This window comes from Mesoplodon bidens, assembly GCF_964165515.1.
Source record: "Mesoplodon bidens genome assembly, chromosome: 17".
NCBI classification, from domain to species: Eukaryota; Metazoa; Chordata; class Mammalia; order Artiodactyla; family Ziphiidae; genus Mesoplodon; species Mesoplodon bidens.
In genome coordinates this window covers 75,086,520-75,102,425 of record NC_138174.1, presented here as the reverse complement: position 1 = coordinate 75,102,425, position 15,906 = coordinate 75,086,520, and the positions used below count along the sequence as shown (strand labels likewise).

General features: G+C 39.7%; 1 protein-coding gene across 1 annotated transcript in view; it reads left to right on the top strand.

Annotated features, from left to right (window-relative positions):
- The window catches only part of COL4A1 (collagen type IV alpha 1 chain), a 148,383-nt gene that overhangs the window by 74,792 nt on the left and 57,685 nt on the right, over positions 1-15,906 (top strand). The window lies entirely within an intron of this gene.

Here is a 15,906-nt window from a genome sequence, read left to right as displayed (position 1 = left end):
AGTCTGTTGACATGGAGTATCAAACTACTGTTAGATGATTGCTTTTCATCGATTTCTTCACAAAAGGTGCTGATTCTCCCTGTGGAGAAGCATTGGGTTTGGAAACCTATTTATTCTTTCAGGGATGCCTCGTGGGCTCCCATTGGCTTAGAATTCCCATGAGAGCTCAGGAATTTTACAAAATTGGCAATTTTATATGGGGGGCAGGAGACAGGGAAGGCCGCTTCAGGATACTTGACTGATCGGCCTCCTTTGGCCAAAGAGAAATTGGCACTGTTGTTCTGTTGGATGCCGCAGACCCCCAGAGTGGGGAGTGAGAGGGGGCATCACCCATGGGTGTGGCCTGACCTTCAAGCATCCCCCCTTCTCCGCCCCCAGTCTGTCTGGTCTCTCTAACACACTTACCCATTGGGTCTTCTGTCTTCAAATTGATTTTTTAAATTTAAATACAGAATACATGGGAAAACGTCACACATTCTGAAACACTACAATCTGTCATCTGTTTTTTGTGAGAACACTAATACCGCCTAATTTACAAACTATAGTGTGATATGCCTGTTTCTGCAACTTAGCTCCTGGCCAAAGAGCGTAATGTTTTAATCTATCGGCATTATGTAATTTAAAATAAAAAAAGCAAGAAACTATCTTATTAGTCAAACATTTAATACCTCTGAAAATAGATATAGTAAAATGGCATTAAATAAGATGCTACTAATTTAAATTTTTTAATAATTTGGCCATACCCCTCGGTAAAAATATATGTCCACATTATCTTTTGAAAACAGGTTGCCAAACAACATTGAGGTGAAGGGAAGCTTATTTTTAAGTATTTAAGAAGGAGCTATTTATTGTGTTAATTATGCACCCTTATTTTGCACTGACTGTGCAGTTATATGCTTTTCTTATCGATTCAGTTTTAAAATCAATCTTGACCAAAAAAATCCCCTTCGACATCTTGCTTGATTTCTTTTCTTTCCTTAATGTTTTAAAAGAATTAACGGTGTTTACTGAAAATAGGTTCAAATTTGGTTATTAATTAGGATTGATCCCACCATGGCTCCTTCTAATTAATGAGCTTAAGCTAACAGTGTGTTTTGTGAAACCTCAAGGTTGGCCCATGTTGTATTGTATTGTGTGGACAGAATTGATTTGTCATGTCTTAACCTCCTTGGAACTATTTGGATCTTTCAGGTTCTGAGCTTGATTAATGAAGTCTTGACATTATTGCAGCATGTTGGGGGAAATGTTATTAGCCATGTGATACAGTCAAGGAACTTGGTTGGAGGGAAAGGAAGTCATTTGGGGTCATCAACACACATGTGTATTCTCAGTTCTTTACGGGGTAAAAAGAAGAGAAGGGTCCCGGAGCTCTTTTGTCTCGGCTGGTGATGCGCTGGCCTCAAACAGACTCAGGCTGACACGGGAGAGTAAATGCAATGTCCTGGGCTTGAACAGAATTAATATCCAACGTACCCATTAAGGAAAAAAATAAAAAGCCTTGTGCATAAGATAAAGGAGGAATTTCTTAAAGCTGTCGTATTTTTTAAATACTCAAGAAATTCTTATTTCCCTATGTTAAATTTAGCCACAAAAACAAGAATGAGATAATTCACAGGTCATGACTGACAGGAACAAAAAAGAGACAACATGGCATTTTCATTCCCTTTTAAAATATTCTGTGGCGTTTTAGGAAATGCAGTTGACCTGATAGACATAGAAACAACGATAAATGCAAAAGAGATGTGTCTACGTAGATGACAGGAGGGTTTAGTTTGTAGGCATTTGTTCCGTGTTTCGTGCAGTGCAGAGTAGCTCTGAAAACGCCATCCAACCTGACTCTTAAAAGATCCGATAGGGAAGAGGGGCAGGTGGAGGGGTCCCGTCTTACACTGGGCAGAACAGATTTCCAGAGAGCCCAAGCGATTGGTGCTGGAGCCACTATGGGAATCTTTCGGTTCCTATGTCAAAGTTCTTTCCCCATCACGTGGCATTATCAGTCTACAGTGAGAACGTAGAAAGTAGGATTCCCAAAAGCTCCGGTCACTAACCCAGAGCAGAGATGCCTATTTTTGGAGTCAAGTTTGAAAATGGAATTCCTAAACCTGCACCCTCTTGGTAGGTTTATATTATTTCTTTGGAATCTTTAACATTTTGTGTTTCCTTATTCCTCATGAAAGTATTTAGTGAGCACCTACTGTGTACTGCTTGTGCTAGGTATGAGGGCCCAGGGAATGCCCCCTGGCAGGGGGGTACCCGTAAAACCCAATTTCAATAGATACTTGCATTTAACACATTTTTTTTAAGAAAACATTTTTTTTTCTTAATTGCTAATTGGCAGTTTCTCTCAAGGTTAAACCTAAAGAATATCTTGCATGCTTTTTATATTAGTAATTATAATCATTATTGTCAGGATAATTCTTCTGCATTTTTCATATTTACTGTTAGCACAGACTTAAAAAAAAAAGAAGAGCCATGACCTAGATTGTGGCATTTCCTGACTTTTATGTGCCCTAATTTTGTTCAGGATGCACGCACTTCCAGGACCCTGTCACACACCCACGTTCATTTTCAAGTTCAAGTTAATAACATCCTTAGCTGTGGTAACAAAACCCTCCAAGGACTATTTAGGCATTGTGCACTAACAGGTATTTCTAAAATTTGCTGATAACATAGAATATGTCTCTTTAAACCTCAGGGTCGTTAGTTTGAAGGTAGTGAACATAAAGCAAAGTGTCTTTTTGAGAAAAATGTATTTTTTCTTGTCTAAGCTCAAAAAGCAGCTAACCTCCTGTTGCTATTTCATTTTCAATTATTTATGTTCCTGCAATCTCACTCCTTCCCCACAATCTTTAAGGTAGGAGGTAGGTTTTTGATAAATCTCATGGAACTTGAAAACACAGAAAAGGCACTTGTGCTGGTGAGTAAAGGTGCAATTTTGCAGGCAGGTTCTCAGCAGCTCCTAGGCCTCTGAGTGGTTTTGTGCTGCTCTGGGCAGTTTATTTTTTATTTTTATTTTTTTAAAATTTTTATTTTATTATTATTATTTTTTGCAGTACGCGGGCCTCTCACTGTTGTGGCCTCTCCCATTGCAGAGCACAGGCTCCGGATGCGCAGGCTCAGCGGCCATGGCTCACGGGCCCAGCCGCTCTGCGGCATGTGGGATCTTCCCGGACCGGGGCACGAACCCGTGTTCCCTGCACCGGCAGGCGGACTCTCAACCACTGCGCCACCAGGGAAGCCCATGGGCACTTTAGATAAGGCACCCCCTGCTGGGCCAGTGCCCAGCCTCCTTCCTGCAGTGCGCAACATACACAACCTTCCAGGGCCACCCCAAGTGAGGTTCCAAGCTGCAGTCAGGCCCCTTTTATGTCTGTACTGTTTTTCTGCTTTAAAAGACAATTTTCAAGTCTATACTATACTATGTAAGGTAATAGGTTTAGGCAAAAACATTCATGATTTTGATTTTCAAGAGCTCCCTATGTCAAAACATTGTTATCGTCTTTTGGGGAAGCTGTTAAAATTTGGATGGACTTTTTTCCTTCGTAAGTGGCAAAAATCAGGAGAATGGATTAAATTACCTTAAGTATATGTTTCCTATAAACTTGTAGTAGAAGGACCAAAGAAGATCCTTCATATAAATTTTACTGGAAGTTGGATATTTAGAAATTGTTTTTTAGAGACCTTCCTACTACCATATTTGTACCTGTTTTATGCATGTTTTATAGGATTTAATTTTTTCACCATTTACTATTTCCAGTCATTTAGAAAACTGAACTTACTTTTTCCCCTGTATTATTTTAGATTCAAATACTCTAAGTTTTAAAAAATGGGTGAAAAAAGCAATCTGAAAAGCATCCACAATTCACATTATTTCTAGAGTCACAGCATTTACCTGTCACTTAATAGCCTCAGTGCTCAGGTTACTAGTTTTATATTTAATTTAAATTACATTTTTAATTCCCATTAAAATTCTTTCCCTTAGAGTTCTGCATTGTAACCCTTAAAAAACTGATCTCTCTTAGCTGTGCCTGCACTAATATCTTCAATGGTACTGAATATTTAATATTAATATATTAAGATTATGAATATTTAAGAAAAAAGGCTGACCCCTTTCAGGGTCCCCTGGGGGAATTTTGATTTGGAAAAAAAAAGGTGGTCCCATTGCGCCCTCTAGTGGCGAGAAAATCAGAGCCCTTGGGGGCTTTCCGGACACGGCCGTTTCAAAAGCTCATGCCTCCTTTATTGCCTCTTAATTTAATGGGATCAATTAGGTGTAAAAGTTCTCTTTGAATCATTTTGTGTTTAGGAGTCCTTCCCCAAGGAAGGGATGTTTAGCTGAGATTCCATGGATGTGCTGGGGTGCTAGGGGACCATGGAGGGTGGCGTGTGGGTACAGATATTTCAGGGGGCAGCGACCATCTGGAAGTGGGTTGGGTAACTGATGCCCACAGGTTTGAGGCACTGTTTGGGCCCGGGAGGTGGTTGGGAGCCAAGACCTAGGCTGAAGCCCAGAGGATAACGGATGTCGGGGGAGGGTTATTGGACAGGGGTCCCCAGGAAAACCCATCAGGACATTTGAACCTTCACATTGAAATCTGAATGTATTAATAGAGCGTGAGGCCCAGAAACACACATGTTTTCCGGAGCGCAAGCTCCCCTTGTTACTGTCTGATGGGGAAGTGGAACGAAGCTATCGATTAAAGATTAACTATATCAGGAAATGTATACACAAAATTGGACTGAATACACCCACCAGACTTTGGAAAAACATTATCAAAATATTTTGCTTCTTGCTAATTTGGGAAGCTGACTACTTCGGGGGAATAACTTTAAATATTTATACTTAAAATATTTTAAACAGATTACTGCTTTGGAATAAGACAATGAAAGCATTTTAGACTGATTTTTCAGAAACAGCCCAAGAGACAAATGATTGAAGAAGACATTTGCCACTCCTTACAGCTTTCAAGTGTGTCCTCCATAAGTGATTCTTGGCTCTAGTGAAGGAGAAAGGTCTGGAATTTATTTATAAGTCCTAAGAATCTTTGGAAAATTTTAAGGTTTTTTTTTTGCCACCAACAATTTGTCAGCACTCAAGTTTGCCTGTCGTTTTAGTAAGTTTTTTACTGGATCAGTGAAGCTGGACAGTTTGTTTGCTTTTAGCTGGCGTTTGGGGAAGAGTTTGAAATTGTTGATAGTGAGAATGCACTTAGGACTGCTTCGAATTATTCTTGGGTTGAAGAATGGTTCTTTAGAAAGCGTTTTGTGAAAAACTCTTTATAATTCATTTTTTTTCTCACCAGGTGATGTGCAAAGTGGATTTTTGTAGATCGGAAAGTATCAGTTTTATTTCTTGCAAAGGTTGACTAATCAGGAATATTTATTGTGTATCTCCTCGGTAACTGGCACCCTGCTAGTTTTATATTACGTACGATTTGAGCTTAGCTCTAAAAACCAACCTTCATGGCAATGTTGAAATTCTTAGAATTGTGCCAGAATTCCTCGTGGGCTCAAATAATGTTTCCATATCAGGATTTATCCAATGGAAATCTATCCTTGAACATGGCCTCTTGAAGAGGCTTCTGCATTAAGTGCTGTATCAGTGGGCAGCGTGAAGCTGATGACCCATCAGCCGGGCATTGGTGGACCTTATCCATGAGATGGACTTAGCCACAGGGGCTGGGATTTCTCTGCTCAAAAAGCCTGAGGCGGAAAGTCCGGTGTAAAAGCTGCAGTCCAGATGTGGGCAGAGAGAGAGAGGCTTTCCCATTTACTTCCTGTACAACCAGCAAGCTCCCTTTCCCAAACCTCGGCACTGTGTCTGTCCCATTTTTCATACAAACCTGATTATCCGCAGCTTCAGAAGTCTTGGGAGCAAGTCCCTACACGCCTGATGATGGTCAAAAGGGGGAGTGTTGAGAGGCTACGTAAGGTCTGCTTGCCCAAACCAACTCCGTGGTTTAGGCAGAGTGGGTCCCGGAGGCTCCTGGAGAAGAGACTGGATCTTATAGTACACAAGGGTCAGGGATTAAGGAGCCTTTTTTTCCTTTTTAACACTTTTCTGCTTTTCTGATTCTTCTCATCCTTTGAATGTGTAAAGATGGGGAATGACCTCATTTCTAGGAAAAAACCTCTTAATTGCCCATCTCGCCCCACCCTCACATGTAATTGCTAAAGCTCTTGGCATATACCCACATTTCCAATGGAGACCACTATGTAAAGATTCCTCATATTGACCATATCGAGTGAAATATCACCAAATCTTGAGAGAGAAAATGAGACTTTGGGGAAGAAGATAAAAAAGATAAAGCCATGCTTTGGGTGCATGATTAGTTGACTCCTTCGTAGTTTAATATTGAAATGTTAAATGCATGAAACAGTAGTAATGATAGAGCGATTATGTGAAACAATCTTCAGTATTATATTTAAAGAAATGTAGTTAATTTTTTTACTGAAGTATAGTTGATTTACAGTGTTGTGTTACTTTCAAGTGTACAGCAAAGTGATTCAGTTATCCATATATATATACACTCTTTTTTATATTCTTTTCCATTATGGTTTATCTCGGGATATTGAATATGGTTCCCTGTGCTCTACAGTTAGGACCTTGTTGTTCATCCATTCTGTGTAGAATAGTTTGCATCAGCTAACCCCAAACTCCCACTCCATCCCTCCCCCAGATGTAGTCTACTTTCAAGTGACACACACATTCTTTTAACGTTCCAGGTATGTGTCTTGTGGGGCAGAGGAGAGCCAGTGTTGGCATCTTCTTCTCAGGAAAACCAGGCCTTTTCAGTGTTCTGGTTGTGTATGTCCTCCCCCTCTCCTCTCCTCTGCACGGGTGGCAGTATTTCTGCCATAATGTCAAGCTGCATGGTGTGGATGAAGCCCAGTGGGGCCTCATCCCAGAGCTTTTCCATGACCCTGTGACACTGATCGGAGCCTTCCCACCACTTTCCCAGCAGTATTGGTATTCAGGAAATGGTCCTGCAGATGTCTGATTGTTGCTGGGCTCAAGGAATTGGACTTGTGGAATTTTTGGCTCAGTCCTGAAGTCACCCATTGACTGTGACCCGTCATCTGAAATAGTTTCCCCATCACTGAATGCTTGGTGGACTCTGGCTCCAAATGCGAATACTTTCGTTGCATCAATGATTTGCAGTTTTGCTTGGAAATGGAAATCTCAAGGCACCAGATGACAGAAAGGGAGAGCTGATTCAGTATCATGTCCTGCCCACACTGTCTCTCCCTGTGGCTTCTTTGGCCAGTTGTGGTATGTTAGCTAGTCTCCGTGGTGCCCACAGGGCTTTGGATTGGGAAAGGGAGGCCTGGGATCCCCTCCTGCCCAGCAACCATATTTTACTCCGTTTTAAAGCTTTTAGGCCACGTAGATAGAATCCTACCTCATCCTAAGTTCATGTGATGCTACTGGTTATTTCATCATCCGGTTACCAACTTTTACTGAGTTCAAAGTTCGTGCCAAATGCCGAATGAATAAAAAATATCCCTGCCTTTAAAGTACTTATTTCCAAGAGATGGACACCCAACTGCAGAATCTCTGCAATCAACATCCCTTGTTGGGTGCGTTCTGCTTTCTGACGGATGAACAAGCACATGTAGATGGCTCTGCCCAACAAGTTGGTCCCCCGTCGAGAGGGGGCCCAGGTCTCGGGCAGCATCTTTCCTTGGGCGTCAGTGCACTGTGAAGATCCATGACCATATTTTATTTTTATTTTTTTGGCTGTTCGGGTCTTAGTTGCAGCACACGGGATCTTCGTTGCAGCGCACGGGCTTCTCTCTAGTTGTGGTGCGCAGGGTTCTATCTAGTTGTGGTGTGCAGGGTTCTATCTAGTTGTGGTGCACAGGTTCCAGGATGCATGGGCTCTGTAGTTTGTGGCATGCAGGCTGTGAAGTTGAGGTGCGTGAGCTCAGTATTTGTGGCGCGCGGGCTTAGTTACCCCACGGCATGTGGGATCTTAGTTTCCCGACCAGGGATAGAACCCACGTCCACTTCATTGGAAGGCGGATTCTTTACCACTGGACCACCAGGGAAGTCCTGATGATCATATTATTATTATTTTTTAGAATTTTAGAATTTTATTTATTTTTTATACAGCAGGTTCTTATTAGTTATCCATCTTATACATATTAGTGTATACATGTAAATCCCAATCTCCCAATTCATCCACCACTACCTGCCCCCCAACACTTTCCCCCCTTGGTGTCCATATGTTTGTTCTCTACATCTGTTTCTCTATTTCTGCCCTGCAAACCGGTTCATATGTACCATTTTTCTAGCTTCCACATACATGCATTAATATACGATATTTGTTTTTCTCTTTCTGACTTACTTCACTCTGTATGACAGTCTCTAGATTATCCACGTCTCTACAGATGACCCAATTTCATTCCTTTTTATGGCTGAGTAATATTCCATTGAATACATGTACCACATCTTCTCTATCCATTCGTCTGTCGATGGGCATTTAGGTTGCTTCCATGACCTGGCTATTGTAAATAGTGCTGCAGTGAACATTGGGGTGCATTTGTCTTTTAGAATTATGGTTTTCTCTGGGTATATGCCCAGTAGTGAGATTGCTGGGTCATATGGCAATTCTATTTTTAGTTTTTTTATGGAAGCTCCATACTGTTCTCCATAGTGGCTGTATCAATTTACATTCCCACCAACAGTGCAAAAGGGTTCCCTTTTCTCCACACCCTCTCCAGCATTTCTTGTTTGTAGATTTTCTGATGATGCCCATTCTAACTGGTGTGAGGTGATACCTCATTGTAGTTTTGATTTGCATTTCTCTAATAATTAGTGATGTTGAGCAGCTTTTCATGTGCTTCTTGGCCATCTGTATGTCTTCTTTGGAGAAATGTCTGTTTAGGTCTTCTGCCCATTTTTGGATTGGGTTGTTTTTTTAATATTGAACTGCATGAGCTGTTTATATATTTTGGAGATTAATCCTTTGTCCATTGATTTCGTTTGCAAATATTTTCTCCCATTCTGAGGGTTGTCTTTTCGTCTTGTTTGTAGTTTTCTTTGCTTTGCAAAAGCTTTTAAGTTTCATTCGTTCCCATTTGTTTATTTTTGTTTTTATTTCCATTAGTCTAGGAGGTGGATCAAAAAAGATCTTGCTGTGATTTAGGTCAAAGAGTGTTCTTCCTATGTTTTCCTCTAAGAGTTTTGTAGTGTCCTGTCTTACATTTGGGTCTCTAATCCATTTTGAGTTTATTTTTGTGTAAGGTGTTAGGGAGTGTCCTAATTTCATTCTTTTAGATGTAGCTGTCCAGTTTTCCCAGCACCACTTATTGAAGAGACTGTCTTTTCTCCATTGTATATCCTTGCCTCCTTTGTCATAGATTAGTTGACCATAGGTGTGTAGGTTTATCACTGGGCTTTCTTTCCAGTTCCATTGATCTATATTTCTGTTTTTGTGCCAGTACCATATTGTCTTGATTACTGTAGCTTTGTAGTATAGTCTGAAGTCAGGGAGTCTGATTCCTCCAGCTCTTGTTTTTTCCCTCAAGACTGCTTTGGCTATTTGGGGTCTTTTGTGTCTCCATTACAAATTTTAAGATTTTTTTGTTCTAGTTCTGTAAAGATGCCACTTGTAATTTGATAGGGATTGCATTGAATCTATAGATCACCTTGGGTAGTATAGTCATCTTCACAATATTGATTCTTCCAATCCAGGAACATGGTATATCTCTCCATCTGTTTGTGTCATCTTTGATTTCTTTCATCAGTGTCTTATAGTTTTCTGAGTACAGGTCTTTTACTTCCCTAGGTAGGTTTATTCCTAGGTATTTTATTCTTTTTGTTGCAATGGTGAATGGGATTGTTTCCTTAATTTCTCTTTCTGATCTTTCATTGTTAGTGTATAGGAATGCAAGAGATTTCTGTGCATTAATTTTGTATCCTGCAACTTTACCAAATTCATTGATTAGCTCTAGTAGTTTTCTGGTGACATCTTTAGGATTCTCTGTGTATAGTATCATGCCATCTGCAAACAGTGACAGTTTTACTTCTTCTTTTCCAATTTATATTCCTTTTACTTCTTTTTCTTCTCTGATTGCCATGGCTAGGACTTCCAAAACTATGTTGAATAATACTGGTGAGAGTGGACATCCTTGTCTTGTTCCTGATCTTAGAGGAAATGCTTTCAGTTTTTCACCATTGAGAATGATGTTTGCTGTGGGTTTGTCATATATGGCCTTTATTATGTTGAGGTAGGTTCCCTCTATACTCACTTTCTGGAGAGTTTTTATCATAAATGGGTGTTGAACTTCTTTCAAAAGCTTTTTCTGCTTCTATTGAGGTGATCATATGGTTTTTCTTCTTCAGTTTGTTAATATGGTGTATCACATTGATTGATTTGTATATATTGAAGAATCCTTGCATCCCTGGGATAAATCCCACTTGATCATAGTGTATGATCCTTTTAATGTGTTGTTGGATTCTGTTTGCTAGTAATTTGTTGAGGATTTTTGCATCTATATTCATCAGTGATATTGGTCTGTCATTTCCTTTTTTTGTAGTATCTTTGTCTGGTTTTGGTATCAGGGTGATGGTGGCCTCATAGAATGAGGTTATGAGTGTTCCTTCCTCTGCAATTTTTTGGAAGAGTTTGAGAAGGATGAGTGTTAGCTCTTCTCTAAATGTTTGCTAGAATTCACTTGTGAAGGCATCTGGTCCTGGACTTTTGTTTGTTGGAAGATTTTTAATCACAGTTTCAATTTCATTACTTGTGATTGGTCTGTTCATGTTTTCTATTTCATTCTGGTTCAGTCTTGGAAGATTATACCTTTCTAAGAATTTGTGCGTTTCTTCCAGGTTGTCCATTTTATTGGCGTAGAGTTGCTTGTAGTAGCCTCTTAGGATGCTTTGTATTTCTGTGGCGTCTGTTGTAACTTCTCCTTTTTCATTTCTAATTTTATGGGTTTGAGTCCTCTCCCTCATTTTCTTGATGAGTCTGGCTAATGGTTTATCAATTTTGTTTATCTTCTCAAAGAACCAGCTTTTAGTTTTATTGATCTTTGCTGTTGTTTTCTTTGTTTCTATTTCATATATTTGTGCTCTGATGTTTATGATTTCTTTCCTTCTACTAACTTTGGGTTTTGCTTGTTCTTCTTTCTCTGATTCCTTTCGGTGTAAGGTTAGATTGTTTATTTGAGATTTTTCTTGTTTCTTGAGGTAGGCTTGTATTGGTATAAACTTCTCTCTTAGAACTGCTTTTGCTGCATCCCATAGGTTTTGGATCATCGTGTTTTTGTTGTAATTTGTCTCTAGGTATTTTTTGATTTCCTCTTTGATTTCTTCAGTGATCTCTTGGTTATTTAGTAACGTATTGTTTAGCCTCCATGTGTTTGTTTTTTACTTTTTATTCCCTGTGATTGATTTCTAATCTCATAGTGTTGTGGTCAGAAAAGATGCTTGATATGATTTCAATTTTCTTAAATTTACTGAGTCTTGATTTGTGACCCAAGATGTGATCTATCCTGGAGAATGTTGCATGTGCACTTGAGAAGAAAGTGTAATTTGCTGTTTTTGGATGGAATGTTCTCTAAATATCTATTAAATCTATCTGGTCCATTGTGTCATTTACAGCTTGTGTTTCCTTATTAATTTTCTGTTTGGATGATCTGTCCATTGGTGTAAGTGAGGTGTCAAAGTCCCCCACTATTACTGTGTTACTGTCGATTTCCTCTTTTATAGCTGTTAGCGTTTGCCTTATGTATTGAGGTGGTCCTATGTTGGGTGCATATATATTTATAATTGTTATATCTTCTTCTTGGATTGATCCCTTGATCATTTTGTAGTATCCTTCCTTGTCTCTTGTAAAATTCTTTATTTTAAAGTCGATTTTATCTGATATGAGTATTGCTACTCCAGCTTTCTTTTGATTTCCATTTGCATGGAATATCTTTTTCCATCCCCTCACTTTCAGTCTCTGTGTGTCCCTGGATCTGAAGTGGATCTCTTGTAGACAGCATATATATGGGTCTTGTTTTTGTATCCATGCAGCGAGCCTGTGTCTTTTGGTTGGAGCATTTGATCCATTCATGTTTAAGGTAATTATCGATATGTATGTTCCTATTACCATTTTCTTAATTGTTATGGGTTTGTTTTTGTAGGTTCTTTTCCTTTCTTGTGTTTCCCACTTAGAGAAGTTCCTTTAGCATTTGTTGTAGAGCTGGTTTGGTGGTGCTTTTATGAATTCTGTTACGTTTTGCTTCTCTGTAAGGCTTTTGATTTCTCCATTGAATCTGAATGAGATCCTTGCCGGGTAGAGTAATCTTAGTTGTAGGTTCTTCCCTTTCATCACTTTAAATATATCGTGCCACTCCCTTCTGGCTTGTAGAGTTTATGCTGAGAAATCAGCTGTTAACCTTATGGGAGCTCCCTTGTATGTTATTTGTGTTTTTTTCCTTGCTGCTTTCAATAATTTTTCTTTGTCTTTAACTTTTGTCAGTTTGATTACTGTATGTCTTGGCATGTTTCTCCTTGGGTTTATCCTCCTGGGACTCTCTGCACTTCCTGGACTTGGGTGGCTATTTCCTTTCCCACGTTAGGGAAGTTTCCAACTATAATCTCTTCAAATATTTTCTCGGGTCCTTTCTCTCTCTCTTCTCCTTCTGGGACCCCTATAATGTAAATGTTGTTGTGTTTAATGTCCCAGAGGTCTCTTAGGCTCTCTTCATTTCTTTTCATTCTTTTTTTTTTTTTATTCTGTTCTGTGGCAGTGAATTCCACCATTCTGTCTTCCGTTCTTCTGCCTCAGTTATTCTGTTATTGATTCCTTCTAGTGTATTTTTCATTTCACTTCTTGTACTATTCATCTCTGATGGTTTGTTATTTAATTCTTCTGGGTGTTTGTTCTTCTAGGTCTTTGTTCAACGTTTCTTGCATCTTCTCGATCTTTGCCTCCATTCTTTTTCCAAGGTCCTGGATCATCTTCACTATATTATTGTGAATTCTGTTTCTGGAGGTTTTCCTATCTCTGCTTCATTTAGTTGTTTTTCTGGGGTTTTATCTTGTTCCTTCAACTGGTACATAGCCCTCTGCCTTTTCATCTTGTCTGTCTTTCTGTGAATGTGGTTTTTGTTCCACAGGCTGCAGGATTGTAGTTCTTCTAGCTTCTTCTGTCTTCCCTCTGGTGGATGAGGCTATCTCAATCATATTATTTTAAAATAATGTAAAAAATAATTATTATTAATAATAAAATAATAATTATTCTTAAATTATTTGAAAAAATAATTCAAAATTTGACTGAAAGATAGTGATCCCATGTTGGCTGTTGAAACAAGCATAATAGGCCTCTGACAGTAAGATTTTTGAAGACTGCTTACTCTAGATATATTTTGTGTTAATTTCAGTTTTTGTTGTTGTTAATGATGTTATCCTATATTATCCTTAGAACCTTCACACTATTTCGACTTCACCATCCTGAGGGCTTTATTGGTATTTGGATTTTTGACTAAGATTTGAAGGGGACTATATTCTAGCATTGGATTTCCATCATGAGCTTGTTTCTACAGGTATTTTAAGAGGAAGGGAAATAATTGGGTATTATAAAAAAACCTCTTTTATTCCCACATTTTATGGAATTTTTTTTAAAAAGGTATGCCCTTCTCTAGATAATAGATGATGCAAAATTTGTAAGTTGCTTCATGCATGAAATTCTATTTCATGCCTAATTTAGAATGGCTAATTTTGATGCCAAGATTATTCTCCATGGCTGTATTCATTCGTCTATAGCATTGTGTTTTTTTCTCCTCAAATTCTGAATTTCACCATTTGAGGATATAGTCATAGTCACTTCCATGGTTGGTATATAAACTTTTTTTAAATTAGTACAGTACACTGCACTGACGTTCAAGAATAAAACCGTTAGATGCAGTTGCCTCGAAGCATTTTGGGTAGTATTGTACAAGCTTCTCTTTCTCATCTTCCACTTTAAGTTCTTGCTGCTGTGGTAACAGTGGTTGTGGATCTCACTTGGGCCGCCATGTCGTCTTGGACCTTGCCTCCAGCACATCACGGGAAAGAGATGACTCAGGGGACCTGTTGCTAGGTGATTTCAACTCTGCACATTCAGCCTTGAACCCCAGCGCATGAGGAGCCACAACTGCGGAGTCTGGCTTAGAAAGGACCGGCATGAAAAGCCTTTGCATGATGTGCCCAGCTCTCTGCTTTTCCCGTAACCCTCGTGGAGATTTGCTGAAAGCTTGGAGGAAGAATTGGGCCCATGTGCAGTGTGTGCTGTTTGCCAGCTAATTGTATAGCTGATTGAATGCTTATCCTGTCTGTTTGCTGTACTCTGGTGCCCAGAATAGCCTTGGGCGGGGTAGGGGATATTAGATTATTCATGTGCACTTTTGTCTGAACAAAAGATTAGGAAACTTAAAAAAAAATATGTGCGGGATGGCAAGAGCCATGTCCACGGGGGAGTCACTTCCTCTTTAGCTACTTAATTTCAAAACTCTTGGGATACGGAGCTTGCTTAAGTGTTCCGGTGACATTTGGGAAATAATGTGGCCCTGTGGTGAAAGCCAGGACTGGGAATTCAGATTTCTGAATCATGTTCCCAGGAGCATGCAGGGGTCACCCAGTGACATGTGACGTGTCAGTGAAGCATCAGAATCCTAATTTCCCTATCTGTGAAATGGACATAAAAGGGGCTAACTCGATGTGGGTGAACTATTTAATATTTGCTGGGAACCAGCTTGCTCTAGTGACCTAGAAGAAACACAGACGGAGGTAGAGGTTGACCTCATTTCTATTTGTGGCTTTAGTGCTGACTCAATGAGAAACTTGTAGAAATCAGCTAATCTGGCTCTGGGTCTCCATGCAGTCAACGATGAAAATGAGAATTATAAAATCTTATCTGCACTGGGTCTCCTAGTGATACTGCCGATATTAACTAAGTACTAAAAATATGCCACCAAATGCGTTAGGGAGCTTTTCTGCTGATGTGCCTTTCGTATTTCCTTCGCATCTCATGCCAGGTTATTTGAGGATACTCAGTTCAGTGTTCACATTTTTTAGCCAGCGGTTCAATTCTATTTTGGGTAGAATTTTCCCACATCTCAATCAAGGGAGGAGGTTGATATGATGTCAGCGTACAATCTGTCTCCAGCGCCAGGATTTTGTACATTTGTATCTGCTGTTATTTTAGGTTAAGAATGAATGAATGTATTTAAGTAGCTTTACATTTGAGTAAGTCTTAGTCTGAGAAAGTTTTTCTTTCCTGGGCCTCAGGGAGGATGAGCCAGTGTTCTGTGTCAAGTCCTGTGCTGGGCTCTGGGGAATATTAGCATCTGTTCTTCCTGGTTGATCCCTAGATGCAGCTGGTCCAAAGGGCTGGGCCAAACTGCAGGGCTTAACTTTCTTTACTCCGTTTAGTATCTGATGGTCTCTAGAGTCTGAAATAATCTCTTTCCTATTTATTCACACACTGTTTCTGGCTCCCTGCCTTTTACACTTCCAATGACTCCCACGATCTGTGGAGGTCCAGTGATTGGAGACCGAAGTTCAGAACCACGTTTCTGCATTTCAGAGAATGCCACAGACGCACAATTCACCAGCAAGTTCAGGGACTGGCTGAGTGGCTTGGAAAGAGGGATGACTCTGGAAGTTTGGGTTCTGTGTCCCTTCATTTATGCAACGTTGAGCAACTTTAAGTAACTCTTCGTAATGTGCTATTTGGGGTGGTAAATGTTTATGTGATGTAATGTATAGCTTGGCAGTTTATTTTTTACCTTGAACGAACATAACTGTAGGGAAAGTAAGGAATCCTGTCTGTAATCTCCGACATGCCTTCTGTTTTTGAAAATTGGCTAAAGATGTATTTAATCGACCCAATTTACATTGTGAGGTTGCACCGAAGTCCACATACT